At 55.0% G+C, this 13,620-nt stretch overlaps 13 non-coding genes and 1 pseudogene across 13 annotated transcripts; all 14 read right to left on the reverse strand.

The window, feature by feature from the left end:
• Positions 1 to 776: 776 nt before the first annotated feature.
• On the reverse strand, positions 777 to 895 carry LOC126102029 (5S ribosomal RNA). Its single transcript, XR_007522727.1, has one exon. It is a non-coding gene; the product is annotated as a 5S ribosomal RNA (ribosomal RNA).
• Positions 896 to 1,747: 852 nt separating this feature from the next.
• On the reverse strand, positions 1,748 to 1,859 carry LOC126102448 (5S ribosomal RNA; annotated as a pseudogene).
• Positions 1,860 to 2,713: 854 nt separating this feature from the next.
• On the reverse strand, positions 2,714 to 2,832 carry LOC126102638 (5S ribosomal RNA). The gene has a single exon (XR_007522924.1). It is a non-coding gene; the product is annotated as a 5S ribosomal RNA (ribosomal RNA).
• An 854-nt stretch (positions 2,833 to 3,686) lies between these two features.
• Positions 3,687 to 3,805, reverse strand: LOC126101695 (5S ribosomal RNA). The gene has a single exon (XR_007522420.1). It is a non-coding gene; the product is annotated as a 5S ribosomal RNA (ribosomal RNA).
• An 854-nt stretch (positions 3,806 to 4,659) lies between these two features.
• On the reverse strand, positions 4,660 to 4,778 carry LOC126101878 (5S ribosomal RNA). The gene has a single exon (XR_007522588.1). It is a non-coding gene; the product is annotated as a 5S ribosomal RNA (ribosomal RNA).
• An 850-nt stretch (positions 4,779 to 5,628) lies between these two features.
• LOC126101978 (5S ribosomal RNA) lies at positions 5,629 to 5,747 on the reverse strand. The gene has a single exon (XR_007522680.1). It is a non-coding gene; the product is annotated as a 5S ribosomal RNA (ribosomal RNA).
• Positions 5,748 to 6,598: 851 nt separating this feature from the next.
• LOC126101979 (5S ribosomal RNA) lies at positions 6,599 to 6,717 on the reverse strand. The gene has a single exon (XR_007522681.1). It is a non-coding gene; the product is annotated as a 5S ribosomal RNA (ribosomal RNA).
• An 872-nt stretch (positions 6,718 to 7,589) lies between these two features.
• On the reverse strand, positions 7,590 to 7,708 carry LOC126102596 (5S ribosomal RNA). The gene has a single exon (XR_007522885.1). It is a non-coding gene; the product is annotated as a 5S ribosomal RNA (ribosomal RNA).
• An 857-nt stretch (positions 7,709 to 8,565) lies between these two features.
• LOC126102719 (5S ribosomal RNA) lies at positions 8,566 to 8,684 on the reverse strand. The gene has a single exon (XR_007522998.1). It is a non-coding gene; the product is annotated as a 5S ribosomal RNA (ribosomal RNA).
• An 851-nt stretch (positions 8,685 to 9,535) lies between these two features.
• Positions 9,536 to 9,654, reverse strand: LOC126101980 (5S ribosomal RNA). Its single transcript, XR_007522682.1, has one exon. It is a non-coding gene; the product is annotated as a 5S ribosomal RNA (ribosomal RNA).
• An 853-nt stretch (positions 9,655 to 10,507) lies between these two features.
• On the reverse strand, positions 10,508 to 10,626 carry LOC126101879 (5S ribosomal RNA). The gene has a single exon (XR_007522589.1). It is a non-coding gene; the product is annotated as a 5S ribosomal RNA (ribosomal RNA).
• An 855-nt stretch (positions 10,627 to 11,481) lies between these two features.
• Positions 11,482 to 11,600, reverse strand: LOC126101981 (5S ribosomal RNA). Its single transcript, XR_007522683.1, has one exon. It is a non-coding gene; the product is annotated as a 5S ribosomal RNA (ribosomal RNA).
• Positions 11,601 to 12,454: 854 nt separating this feature from the next.
• LOC126101880 (5S ribosomal RNA) lies at positions 12,455 to 12,573 on the reverse strand. Its single transcript, XR_007522590.1, has one exon. It is a non-coding gene; the product is annotated as a 5S ribosomal RNA (ribosomal RNA).
• Positions 12,574 to 13,428: 855 nt separating this feature from the next.
• LOC126101982 (5S ribosomal RNA) lies at positions 13,429 to 13,547 on the reverse strand. The gene has a single exon (XR_007522684.1). It is a non-coding gene; the product is annotated as a 5S ribosomal RNA (ribosomal RNA).
• Positions 13,548 to 13,620: the final 73 nt, after the last annotated feature.

Here is a 13,620-nt window from a genome sequence, read left to right on the forward strand (position 1 = left end):
CATTTGACGAAAGCGCTTCCTTCCGCAACCGCCAGTTCCTCGAGGACGGCGCGGGGAGGCGCGCCCGGCGTCCCAGCAGAGTGACGGCCGAATTGGCGGGCGCACCGCCGCGTGTGTGAGACGCACTGCTGCTCGTTGCACCCCCTGTCATTCGCTGGGCGCGTGCAGCCTTCGACACTAGCAGAGGACGCATCTTGTCCCTGGTGTTCAGCGGAGGGCCTGTGCGGGGTGCGGCAGTGTCGTGCAGGAGGGCCCACTGGTAGCGATGTGGGCTTCCTCGCCTCGCCTCGCCTCGCCTCGCCTCGCCTCACACCAGGTGTCTGCGTAGTTTGCAGTGCATTCGCACCATTCCTATCCCTGTCCCTGTCCCCGTCCCGACTTGTCCCGACTTTGCTCGACTGCCGCTCGCTGCCGCTCGGGTCGTGGTCCATATGACAGCGCAAGCACGACAAACGTCTGCGGGACGAGACGAGACGAGACGAGACGAGACGACTAAGGAATAAATTCGTGGTTACAAATCAAATTCGGAACTCTAAACTCCTACACAACAATAGGCGGTGACGTATTTCAGAAATCACCTGCCGATTCGTACTGTTTTGTCGTTTTCAAAGTCTTCTTGGCAAACTTGGTTAGCACATTCTCCCTCAAACTGAGTTAATTACTGCATTTTCGTACCATTACAGTAGTTTAAAAGGCTTAAGGAAGCATCTTTGTCACAACAGAAATGTAGTTTGAAATTGGGCTGGCGACATAACAAAAAAAAAAAAAAGGAAGGGAGCCAACAGCACCCGGGTTTTCCAGGCGGTCACCCATCCAAGTACTAGCCGGGCCCGAGGATGCTTAACTTCGGTGATCGGACGAGAACCGGTGTATTCATCATAGTATGGCCGTTGGCGCTCATCTAATGTAGGAGCACGGCAGAATTCTCTTTCGGCTTTTCTCCCAACACACAAAATGTTAGTTTTCGGCCGCATTTGACGAAAGCGCTTCCTTCCGCAACCGCCAGTTCCTCGAGGACGGCGCGGGGAGGCGCGCCCGGCGTCCCAGCAGAGTGACGGCCGAATTGGCGGGCGCACCGCCGCGTGTGTGAGACGCACTGCTGCTCGTTGCACCCCCTGTCATTCGCTGGGCGCGTGCAGCCTTCGACACTAGCAGAGGACGCATCTTGTCCCTGGTGTTCAGCGGAGGGCCTGTGCGGGGTGCGGCAGTGTCGTGCAGGAGGGCCCACTGGTAGCGATGTGGGCTTCCTCGCCTCGCCTCGCCTCGCCTCGCCTCGCCTCACACCAGGTGTCTGCGTAGTTTGCAGTGCATTCGCACCATTCCTATCCCTGTCCCTGTCCCCGTCCCGACTTGTCCCGACTTTGCTCGACTGCCGCTCGCTGCCGCTCGGGTCGTGGTCCATATGACAGCGCAAGCACGACAAACGTCTGCGGGACGAGACGAGACGAGACGAGACGAGACGACTAAGGAATAAATTCGTGGTTACAAATCAAATTCGGAACTCTAAACTCCTACACAACAATAGGCGGTGACGTATTTCAGAAATCACCTGCCGATTCGTACTGTTTTGTCGTTTTCAAAGTCTTCTTGGCAAACTTGGTTAGCACATTCTCCCTCAAACTGAGTTAATTACTGCATTTTCGTACCATTACAGTAGTTTAAAAGGCTTAAGGAAGCATCTTTGTCACAACAGAAATGTAGTTTGAAAATTGGGCTGGCGACATAACAAAAAAAAAAAAAGGAAGGGAGCCAACAGCACCCGGGTTTTCCAGGCGGTCACCCATCCAAGTACTAGCCGGGCCCGAGGATGCTTAACTTCATGTATTCATCATGGTATTCATCATGGTATGGCCGTTGGCGCTCATCTAATGTAGGAGCACGGCAGAATTCTCTTTCGGCTTTTCTCCCAACACACAAAATGTTAGTTTTCGGCCGCATTTGACGAAAGCGCTTCCTTCCGCAACCGCCAGTTCCTCGAGGACGGCGCGGGGAGGCGCGCCCGGCGTCCCAGCAGAGTGACGGCCGAATTGGCGGGCGCACCGCCGCGTGTGTGAGACGCACTGCTGCTCGTTGCACCCCCTGTCATTCGCTGGGCGCGTGCAGCCTTCGACACTAGCAGAGGACGCATCTTTTCCCTGGTGTTCAGCGGAGGGCCTGTGCGGGGTGCGGCAGTGTCGTGCAGGAGGGCCCACTGGTAGCGATGTGGGCTTCCTCGCCTCGCCTCGCCTCGCCTCGCCTCGCCTCACACCAGGTGTCTGCGTAGTTTGCAGTGCATTCGCACCATTCCTATCCCTGTCCCTGTCCCCGTCCCGACTTGTCCCGACTTTGCTCGACTGCCGCTCGCTGCCGCTCGGGTCGTGGTCCATATGACAGCGCAAGCACGACAAACGTCTGCGGGACGAGACGAGACGAGACGAGACGAGACGACTAAGGAATAAATTCGTGGTTACAAATCAAATTCGGAACTCTAAACTCCTACACAACAATAGGCGGTGACGTATTTCAGAAATCACCTGCCGATTCGTACTGTTTTGTCGTTTTCAAAGTCTTCTTGGCAAACTTGGTTAGCACATTCTCCCTCAAACTGAGTTAATTACTGCATTTTCGTACCATTACAGTAGTTTAAAAGGCTTAAGGAAGCATCTTTGTCACAACAGAAAGGTAGTTTGAAAATTGGGCTGGCGACATAACAAAAAAAAAAAAACAGGAAGGGAGCCAACAGCACCCGGGTTTCCCAGGCGGTCACCCATCCAAGTACTAGCCGGGCCCGATGATGCTTAACTTCGGTGATCGGACGAGAACCGGTGTATTCATCATGGTATGGCCGTTGGCGCTCATCTAATGTAGGAGCACGGCAGAATTCGCGTTCGGCTTATCTCCCACCACACAAAATGTTAGTTTTCGGCCGCATTTGACGAAAGCGCTTCCTTCCGCAACCGCCAGTTCCTCGAGGACGGCGCGGGGAGGCGCGCCCGGCGTCCCAGCAGAGTGACGGCCGAATTGGCGGGCGCACCGCCGCGTGTGTGAGACGCACTGCTGCTCGTTGCACCCCCTGTCATTCGCTGGGCGCGTGCAGCCTTCGACACTAGCAGAGGACGCATCTTGTCCCTGGTGTTCAGCGGAGGGCCTGTGCGGGGTGCGGCAGTGTCGTGCAGGAGGGCCCACTGGTAGCGATGTGGGCTTCCTCGCCTCGCCTCGCCTCGCCTCGCCTCGCCTCACACCAGGTGTCTGCGTAGTTTGCAGTGCATTCGCACCATTCCTATCCCTGTCCCTGTCCCCGTCCCGACTTGTCCCGACTTTGCTCGACTGCCGCTCGCTGCCGCTCGGGTCGTGGTCCATATGACAGCGCAAGCACGACAAACGTCTGCGGGACGAGACGAGACGAGACGAGACGAGACGACTAAGGAATAAATTCGTGGTTACAAATCAAATTCGGAACTCTAAACTCCTACACAACAATAGGCGGTGACGTATTTCAGAAATCACCTGCCGATTCGTACTGTTTTGTCGTTTTCAAAGTCTTCTTGGCAAACTTGGTTAGCACATTCTCCCTCAAACTGAGTTAATTACTGCATTTTCGTACCATTACAGTAGTTTAAAAGGCTTAAGGAAGCATCTTTGTCACAACAGAAAGGTAGTTTGAAAATTGGGCTGGCGACATAACAAAAAAAAAAAAACAGGAAGGGAGCCAACAGCACCCGGGTTTCCCAGGCGGTCACCCATCCAAATACTAGCCGGGCCCGATGATGCTTAACTTCGGTGATCGGACGAGAACCGGTGTATTCATCATGGTATGGCCGTTGGCGCTCATCTAATGTAGGAGCACGGCAGAATTCGCGTTCGGCTTATCTCCCACCACACAAAATGTTAGTTTTCGGCCGCATTTGACGAAAGCGCTTCCTTCCGCAACCGCCAGTTCCTCGAGGACGGCGCGGGGAGGCGCGCCCGGCGTCCCAGCAGAGTGACGGCCGAATTGGCGGGCGCACCGCCGCGTGTGTGAGACGCACTGCTGCTCGTTGCACCCCCTGTCATTCGCTGGGCGCGTGCAGCCTTCGACACTAGCAGAGGACGCATCTTGTCCCTGGTGTTCAGCGGAGGGCCTGTGCGGGGTGCGGCAGTGTCGTGCAGGAGGGCCCACTGGTAGCGATGTGGGCTTCCTCGCCTCGCCTCGCCTCGCCTCGCCTCGCCTCACACCAGGTGTCTGCGTAGTTTGCAGTGCATTCGCACCATTCCTATCCCTGTCCCTGTCCCCGTCCCGACTTGTCCCGACTTTGCTCGACTGCCGCTCGCTGCCGCTCGGGTCGTGGTCCATATGACAGCGCAAGCACGACAAACGTCTGCGGGACGAGACGAGACGAGACGAGACGAGACGACTAAGGAATAAATTCGTGGTTACAAATCAAATTCGGAACTCTAAACTCCTACACAACAATAGGCGGTGACGTATTTCAGAAATCACCTGCCGATTCGTACTGTTTTGTCGTTTTCAAAGTCTTCTTGGCAAACTTGGTTAGCACATTCTCCCTCAAACTGAGTTAATTACTGCATTTTCGTACCATTACAGTAGTTTAAAAGGCTTAAGGAAGCATCTTTGTCACAACAGAAAGGTAGTTTGAAAATTGGGCTGGCGACATAACAAAAAAAAAAAAACAGGAAGGGAGCCAACAGCACCCGGGTTTCCCAGGCGGTCACCCATCCAAGTACTAGCCGGGCCAGATGATGCTTAACTTCGGTGATCGGACGAGAACCGGTGTATTCATCATGGTATGGCCGTTGGCGCTCATCTAATGTAGGAGCACGGCAGAATTCGCGTTCGGCTTATCTCCCACCACACAAAATGTTAGTTTTCGGCCGCATTTGACGAAAGCGCTTCCTTCCGCAACCGCCAGTTCCTCGAGGACGGCGCGGGGAGGCGCGCCCGGCGTCCCAGCAGAGTGACGGCCGAATTGGCGGGCGCACCGCCGCGTGTGTGAGACGCACTGCTGCTCGTTGCACCCCCTGTCATTCGCTGGGCGCGTGCAGCCTTCGACACTAGCAGAGGACGCATCTTGTCCCTGGTGTTCAGCGGAGGGCCTGTGCGGGGTGCGGCAGTGTCGTGCAGGAGGGCCCACTGGTAGCGATGTGGGCTTCCTCGCCTCGCCTCGCCTCGCCTCGCCTCGCCTCACACCAGGTGTCTGCGTAGTTTGCAGTGCATTCGCACCATTCCTATCCCTGTCCCTGTCCCCGTCCCGACTTGTCCCGACTTTGCTCGACTGCCGCTCGCTGCCGCTCGGGTCGTGGTCCATATGACAGCGCAAGCACGACAAACGTCTGCGGGACGAGACGAGACGAGACGAGACGAGACGACTAAGGAATAAATTCGTGGTTACAAATCAAATTCGGAACTCTAAACTCCTACACAACAATAGGCGGTGACGTATTTCAGAAATCACCTGCCGATTCGTACTGTTTTGTCGTTTTCAAAGTCTTCTTGGCAAACTTGGTTAGCACATTCTCCCTCAAACTGAGTTAATTACTGCATTTTCGTACCATTACAGTAGTTTAAAAGGCTTAAGGAAGCATCTTTGTCACAACAGAAATGTAGTTTGAAAATTGGGCTGGCGACATAACAAAAAAAAAAAGGAAGGGAGCCAACAGCACCCGGGTTTTCCAGGCGGTCACCCATCCAAGTACTAGCCGGGCCCGAGGATGCTTAACTTCGGTGATCGGACGAGAACCGGTGTATTCATCATGGTATGGCCGTTGGCGCTCATCTAATGTAGGAGCACGGCAGAATTCTCTTTCGGCTTTTCTCCCAACACACAAAATGTTAGTTTTCGGCCGCATTTGACGAAAGCGCTTCCTTCCGCAACCGCCAGTTCCTCGAGGACGGCGCGGGGAGGCGCGCCCGGCGTCCCAGCAGAGTGACGGCCGAATTGGCGGGCGCACCGCCGCGTGTGTGAGACGCACTGCTGCTCGTTGCACCCCCTGTCATTCGCTGGGCGCGTGCAGCCTTCGACACTAGCAGAGGACGCATCTTGTCCCTGGTGTTCAGCGGAGGGCCTGTGCGGGGTGCGGCAGTGTCGTGCAGGAGGGCCCACTGGTAGCGATGTGGGCTTCCTCGCCTCGCCTCGCCTCGCCTCGCCTCGCCTCACACCAGGTGTCTGCGTAGTTTGCAGTGCATTCGCACCATTCCTATCCCTGTCCCTGTCCCCGTCCCGACTTGTCCCGACTTTGCTCGACTGCCGCTCGCTGCCGCTCGGGTCGTGGTCCATATGACAGCGCAAGCACGACAAACGTCTGCGGGACGAGACGAGACGAGACGAGACGAGACGACTAAGGAATAAATTCGTGGTTACAAATCAAATTCGGAACTCTAAACTCCTACACAACAATAGGCGGTGACGTATTTCAGAAATCACCTGCCGATTCGTACTGTTTTGTCGTTTTCAAAGTCTTCTTGGCAAACTTGGTTAGCACATTCTCCCTCAAACTGAGTTAATTACTGCATTTTCGTACCATTACAGTAGTTTAAAAGGCTTAAGGAAGCATCTTTGTCACAACAGAAATGTAGTTTGAAAATTGGGCTGGCGACATAACAAAAAAAAAAAAGGAAGGGAGCCAACAGCACCCGGGTTTTCCAGGCGGTCACCCATCCAAGTACTAGCCGGGCCCGAGGATGCTTAACTTCGGTGATCGGACGAGAACCGGTGTATTCATCATGGTATGGCCGTTGGCGCTCATCTAATGTAGGAGCACGGCAGAATTCTCTTTCGGCTTTTCTCCCAACACACAAAATGTTAGTTTTCGGCCGCATTTGACGAAAGCGCTTCCTTCCGCAACCGCCAGTTCCTCGAGGACGGCGCGGGGAGGCGCGCCCGGCGTCCCAGCAGAGTGACGGCCGAATTGGCGGGCGCACCGCCGCGTGTGTGAGACGCACTGCTGCTCGTTGCACCCCCTGTCATTCGCTGGGCGCGTGCAGCCTTCGACACTAGCAGAGGACGCATCTTGTCCCTGGTGTTCAGCGGAGGGCCTGTGCGGGGTGCGGCAGTGTCGTGCAGGAGGGCCCACTGGTAGCGATGTGGGCTTCCTCGCCTCGCCTCGCCTCGCCTCGCCTCGCCTCGCCTCGCCTCGCCTCACACCAGGTGTCTGCGTAGTTTGCAGTGCATTCGCACCATTCCTATCCCTGTCCCTGTCCCCGTCCCGACTTGTCCCGACTTTGCTCGACTGCCGCTCGCTGCCGCTCGGGTCGTGGTCCATATGACAGCGCAAGCACGACAAACGTCTGCGGGACGAGACGAGACGAGACGAGACGAGACGACTAAGGAATAAATTCGTGGTTACAAATCAAATTCGGAACTCTAAACTCCTACACAACAATAGGCGGTGACGTATTTCAGAAATCACCTGCCGATTCGTACTGTTTTGTCGTTTTCAAAGTCTTCTTGGCAAACTTGGTTAGCACATTCTCCCTCAAACTGAGTTAATTACTGCATTTTCGTACCATTACAGTAGTTTAAAAGGCTTAAGGAAGCATCTTTGTCACAACAGAAAGGTAGTTTGAAAATTGGGCTGGCGACATAACAAAAAAAAAAAAAAAACAGGAAGGGAGCCAACAGCACCCGGGTTTCCCAGGCGGTCACCCATCCAAGTACTAGCCGGGCCCGATGATGCTTAACTTCGGTGATCGGATGAGAACCGGTGTATTCATCATGGTATGGCCGTTGGCGCTCATCTAATGTAGGAGCACGGCAGAATTCGCGTTCGGCTTATCTCCCACCACACAAAATGTTAGTTTTCGGCCGCATTTGACGAAAGCGCTTCCTTCCGCAACCGCCAGTTCCTCGAGGACGGCGCGGGGAGGCGCGCCCGGCGTCCCAGCAGAGTGACGGCCGAATTGGCGGGCGCACCGCCGCGTGTGTGAGACGCACTGCTGCTCGTTGCACCCCCTGTCATTCGCTGGGCGCGTGCAGCCTTCGACACTAGCAGAGGACGCATCTTGTCCCTGGTGTTCAGCGGAGGGCCTGTGCGGGGTGCGGCAGTGTCGTGCAGGAGGGCCCACTGGTAGCGATGTGGGCTTCCTCGCCTCGCCTCGCCTCGCCTCGCCTCGCCTCACACCAGGTGTCTGCGTAGTTTGCAGTGCATTCGCACCATTCCTATCCCTGTCCCTGTCCCCGTCCCGACTTGTCCCGACTTTGCTCGACTGCCGCTCGCTGCCGCTCGGGTCGTGGTCCATATGACAGCGCAAGCACGACAAACGTCTGCGGGACGAGACGAGACGAGACGAGACGAGACGACTAAGGAATAAATTCGTGGTTACAAATCAAATTCGGAACTCTAAACTCCTACACAACAATAGGCGGTGACGTATTTCAGAAATCACCTGCCGATTCGTACTGTTTTGTCGTTTTCAAAGTCTTCTTGGCAAACTTGGTTAGCACATTCTCCCTCAAACTGAGTTAATTACTGCATTTTCGTACCATTACAGTAGTTTAAAAGGCTTAAGGAAGCATCTTTGTCACAACAGAAAGGTAGTTTGAAAATTGGGCTGGCGACATAACAAAAAAAAAAAAAAAACAGGAAGGGAGCCAACAGCACCCGGGTTTCCCAGGCGGTCACCCATCCAAGTACTAGCCGGGCCCGATGATGCTTAACTTCGGTGATCGGATGAGAACCGGTGTATTCATCATGGTATGGCCGTTGGCGCTCATCTAATGTAGGAGCACGGCAGAATTCGCGTTCGGCTTATCTCCCACCACACAAAATGTTAGTTTTCGGCCGCATTTGACGAAAGCGCTTCCTTCCGCAACCGCCAGTTCCTCGAGGACGGCGCGGGGAGGCGCGCCCGGCGTCCCAGCAGAGTGACGGCCGAATTGGCGGGCGCACCGCCGCGTGTGTGAGACGCACTGCTGCTCGTTGCACCCCCTGTCATTCGCTGGGCGCGTGCAGCCTTCGACACTAGCAGAGGACGCATCTTGTCCCTGGTGTTCAGCGGAGGGCCTGTGCGGGGTGCGGCAGTGTCGTGCAGGAGGGCCCACTGGTAGCGATGTGGGCTTCCTCGCCTCGCCTCGCCTCGCCTCGCCTCGCCTCACACCAGGTGTCTGCGTAGTTTTCAGTGCATTCGCACCATTCCTATCCCTGTCCCTGTCCCCGTCCCGACTTGTCCCGACTTTGCTCGACTGCCGCTCGCTGCCGCTCGGGTCGTGGTCCATATGACAGCGCAAGCACGACAAACGTCTGCGGGACGAGACGAGACGAGACGAGACGAGACGACTAAGGAATAAATTCGTGGTTACAAATCAAATTCGGAACTCTAAACTCCTACACAACAATAGGCGGTGACGTATTTCAGAAATCACCTGCCGATTCGTACTGTTTTGTCGTTTTCAAAGTCTTCTTGGCAAACTTGGTTAGCACATTCTCCCTCAAACTGAGTTAATTACTGCATTTTCGTACCATTACAGTAGTTTAAAAGGCTTAAGGAAGCATCTTTGTCACAACAGAAATGTAGTTTGAAAATTGGGCTGGCGACATAACAAAAAAAAAAAAGGAAGGGAGCCAACAGCACCCGGGTTTTCCAGGCGGTCACCCATCCAAGTACTAGCCGGGCCCGAGGATGCTTAACTTCGGTGATCGGACGAGAACCGGTGTATTCATCATGGTATGGCCGTTGGCGCTCATCTAATGTAGGAGCACGGCAGAATTCTCTTTCGGCTTTTCTCCCAACACACAAAATGTTAGTTTTCGGCCGCATTTGACGAAAGCGCTTCCTTCCGCAACCGCCAGTTCCTCGAGGACGGCGCGGGGAGGCGCGCCCGGCGTCCCAGCAGAGTGACGGCCGAATTGGCGGGCGCACCGCCGCGTGTGTGAGACGCACTGCTGCTCGTTGCACCCCCTGTCATTCGCTGGGCGCGTGCAGCCTTCGACACTAGCAGAGGACGCATCTTGTCCCTGGTGTTCAGCGGGGGGCCTGTGCGGGGTGCGGCAGTGTCGTGCAGGAGGGCCCACTGGTAGCGATGTGGGCTTCCTCGCCTCGCCTCGCCTCGCCTCGCCTCGCCTCACACCAGGTGTCTGCGTAGTTTGCAGTGCATTCGCACCATTCCTATCCCTGTCCCTGTCCCCGTCCCGACTTGTCCCGACTTTGCTCGACTGCCGCTCGCTGCCGCTCGGGTCGTGGTCCATATGACAGCGCAAGCACGACAAACGTCTGCGGGACGAGACGAGACGAGACGAGACGAGACGACTAAGGAATAAATTCGTGGTTACAAATCAAATTTGGAACTCTACACTCCTACACAACAATAGGCGGTGACGTATTTCAGAAATCACCTGCCGATTCGTACTGTTTTGTCGTTTTCAAAGTCTTCTTGGCAAACTTGGTTAGCACATTCTCCCTCAAACTGAGTTAATTACTGCATTTTCGTACCATTACAGTAGTTTAAAAGGCTTAAGGAAGCATCTTTGTCACAGCAGAAAGGTAGTTTGAAAATTGGGCTGGCGACATAACAAAAAAAAAAAACAGGAAGGGAGCCAACAGCACCCGGGTTTCCCAGGCGGTCACCCATCCAAGTACTAGCCGGGCCAGATGATGCTTAACTTCGGTGATCGGACGAGAACCGGTGTATTCATCATGGTATGGCCGTTGGCGCTCTGTAATAAAGGAGCACGGCAGAATTCGCGTTCGGCTTTTCTCCCAACACACAAAATGTTAGTTTTCGGCCGCATTTGACGAAAGCGCTTCCTTTCGCTACCGCCAGTTCCTCGAGGACGGCGCGGGGAGGCGCGCCCGGCGTCCCAGCAGAGTGACGGCCGAATTGGCGGGTGCACCGCCGCGTGTGTGGGACGCACTGCTGCTCGTTGCACCCCCTGTCATTCGCTGGGCGCGGTCAGCCTTCGACACTAGCGGAGGACGCATCTTGTCCCTGGTGTTCAGCGGAGGGCCTGTGCGGGGTGCGGCAGTGTCGTGCTGGAGGGCCCACTGGTAGCGATGTGGGCTTCCTCGCCTCGCCTCGCCTCGCCTCGCCTCGCCTCGCCTCACACCAGGTGTCTGCGTAGTTTGCAGTGCATTCGCACCATTCCTATCCCTGTCCCTGTCCCCGTCCCGACTTGTCCCGACTTTGCTCGACTGCCGCTCGCTGCCGCTCGGGTCGTGGTCCATATGACAGCGCAAGCACGACAAACGTCTGCGGGACGAGACGAGACGAGACGAGACGAGACGACTAAGGAATAAATTCGTGGTTACAAATCAAATTCGGAACTCTAAACTCCTACACAACAATAGGCGGTGACGTATTTCAGAAATCACCTGCCGATTCGTACTGTTTTGTCGTTTTCAAAGTCTTCTTGGCAAACTTGGTTAGCACATTCTCCCTCAAACTGAGTTAATTACTGCATTTTCGTACCATTACAGTAGTTTAAAAGGCTTAAGGAAGCATCTTTGTCACAACAGAAATGTAGTTTGAAAATTGGGCTGGCGACATAACAAAAAAAAAAAAGGAAGGGAGCCAACAGCACCCGGGTTTTCCAGGCGGTCACCCATCCAAGTACTAGCCGGGCCCGAGGATGCTTAACTTCGGTGATCGGACGAGAACCGGTGTATTCATCATGGTATGGCCGTTGGCGCTCATCTAATGTAGGAGCACGGCAGAATTCTCTTTCGGCTTTTCTCCCAACACACAAAATGTTAGTTTTCGGCCGCATTTGACGAAAGCGCTTCCTTCCGCAACCGCCAGTTCCTCGAGGACGGCGCGGGGAGGCGCGCCCGGCGTCCCAGCAGAGTGACGGCCGAATTGGCGGGCGCACCGCCGCGTGTGTGAGACGCACTGCTGCTCGTTGCACCCCCTGTCATTCGCTGGGCGCGTGCAGCCTTCGACACTAGCAGAGGACGCATCTTGTCCCTGGTGATCAGCGGAGGGCCTGTGCGGGGTGCGGCAGTGTCGTGCAGGAGGGCCCACTGGTAGCGATGTGGGCTTCCTCGCCTCGCCTCGCCTCGCCTCGCCTCGCCTCACACCAGGTGTCTGCGTAGTTTGCAGTGCATTCGCACCATTCCTATCCCTGTCCCTGTCCCCGTCCCGACTTGTCCCGACTTTGCTCGACTGCCGCTCGCTGCCGCTCGGGTCGTGGTCCATATGACAGCGCAAGCACGACAAACGTCTGCGGGACGAGACGAGACGAGACGAGACGAGACGACTAAGGAATAAATTCGTGGTTACAAATCAAATTTGGAACTCTACACTCCTACACAACAATAGGCGGTGACGTATTTCAGAAATCACCTGCCGATTCGTACTGTTTTGTCGTTTTCAAAGTCTTCTTGGCAAACTTGGTTAGCACATTCTCCCTCAAACTGAGTTAATTACTGCATTTTCGTACCATTACAGTAGTTTAAAAGGCTTAAGGAAGCATCTTTGTCACAGCAGAAAGGTAGTTTGAAAATTGGGCTGGCGACATAACAAAAAAAAAAAAACAGGAAGGGAGCCAACAGCACCCGGGTTTCCCAGGCGGTCACCCATCCAAGTACTAGCCGGGCCAGATGATGCTTAACTTCGGTGATCGGACGAGAACCGGTGTATTCATCATGGTATGGCCGTTGGCGCTCTGTAATAAAGGAGCACGGCAGAATTCGCGTTCGGCTTTTCTCCCAACACACAAAATGTTAGTTTTCGGCCGCATTTGACGAAAGCGCTTCCTTTCGCTACCGCCAGTTCCTCGAGGACGGCGCGGGGAGGCGCGCCCGGCGTCCCAGCAGAGTGACGGCCGAATTGGCGGGTGCACCGCCGCGTGTGTGGGACGCACTGCTGCTCGTTGCACCCCCTGTCATTCGCTGGGCGCGGTCAGCCTTCGACACTAGCGGAGGACGCATCTTGTCCCTGGTGTTCAGCGGAGGGCCTGTGCGGGGTGCGGCAGTGTCGTGCTGGAGGGCCCACTGGTAGCGATGTGGGCTTCCTCGCCTCGCCTCGCCTCGCCTCGCCTCGCCTCGCCTCACACCAGGTGTCTGCGTAGTTTGCAGTGCATTCGCACCATTCCTATCCCTGTCCCTGTCCCCGTCCCGACTTGTCCCGACTTTGCTCGACTGCCGCTCGCTGCCGCTCGGGTCGTGGTCCATATGACAGCGCAAGCACGACAAACGTCTGCGGGACGAGACGAGACGAGACGAGACGAGACGACTAAGGAATAAATTCGTGGTTACAAATCAAATTCGGAACTCTAAACTCCTACACAACAATAGGCGGTGACGTATTTCAGAAATCACCTGCCGATTCGTACTGTTTTGTCGTTTTCAAAGTCTTCTTGGCAAACTTGGTTAGCACATTCTCCCTCAAACTGAGTTAATTACTGCATTTTCGTACCATTACAGTAGTTTAAAAGGCTTAAGGAAGCATCTTTGTCACAACAGAAATGTAGTTTGAAAATTGGGCTGGCGACATAACAAAAAAAAAAAAGGAAGGGAGCCAACAGCACCCGGGTTTTCCAGGCGGTCACCCATCCAAGTACTAGCCGGGCCCGAGGATGCTTAACTTCGGTGATCGGACGAGAACCGGTGTATTCATCATGGTATGGCCGTTGGCGCTCATCTAATGTAGGAGCACGGCAGAATTCTCTTTCGGCTTTTCTCCCAACACACAAAATGTTAGTTTTCGG

The sequence above is a fragment of the Schistocerca cancellata genome, chromosome 9 (genome assembly GCF_023864275.1).
Source record: "Schistocerca cancellata isolate TAMUIC-IGC-003103 chromosome 9, iqSchCanc2.1, whole genome shotgun sequence".
NCBI lineage: Eukaryota > Metazoa > Arthropoda > Insecta > Orthoptera > Acrididae > Schistocerca > Schistocerca cancellata.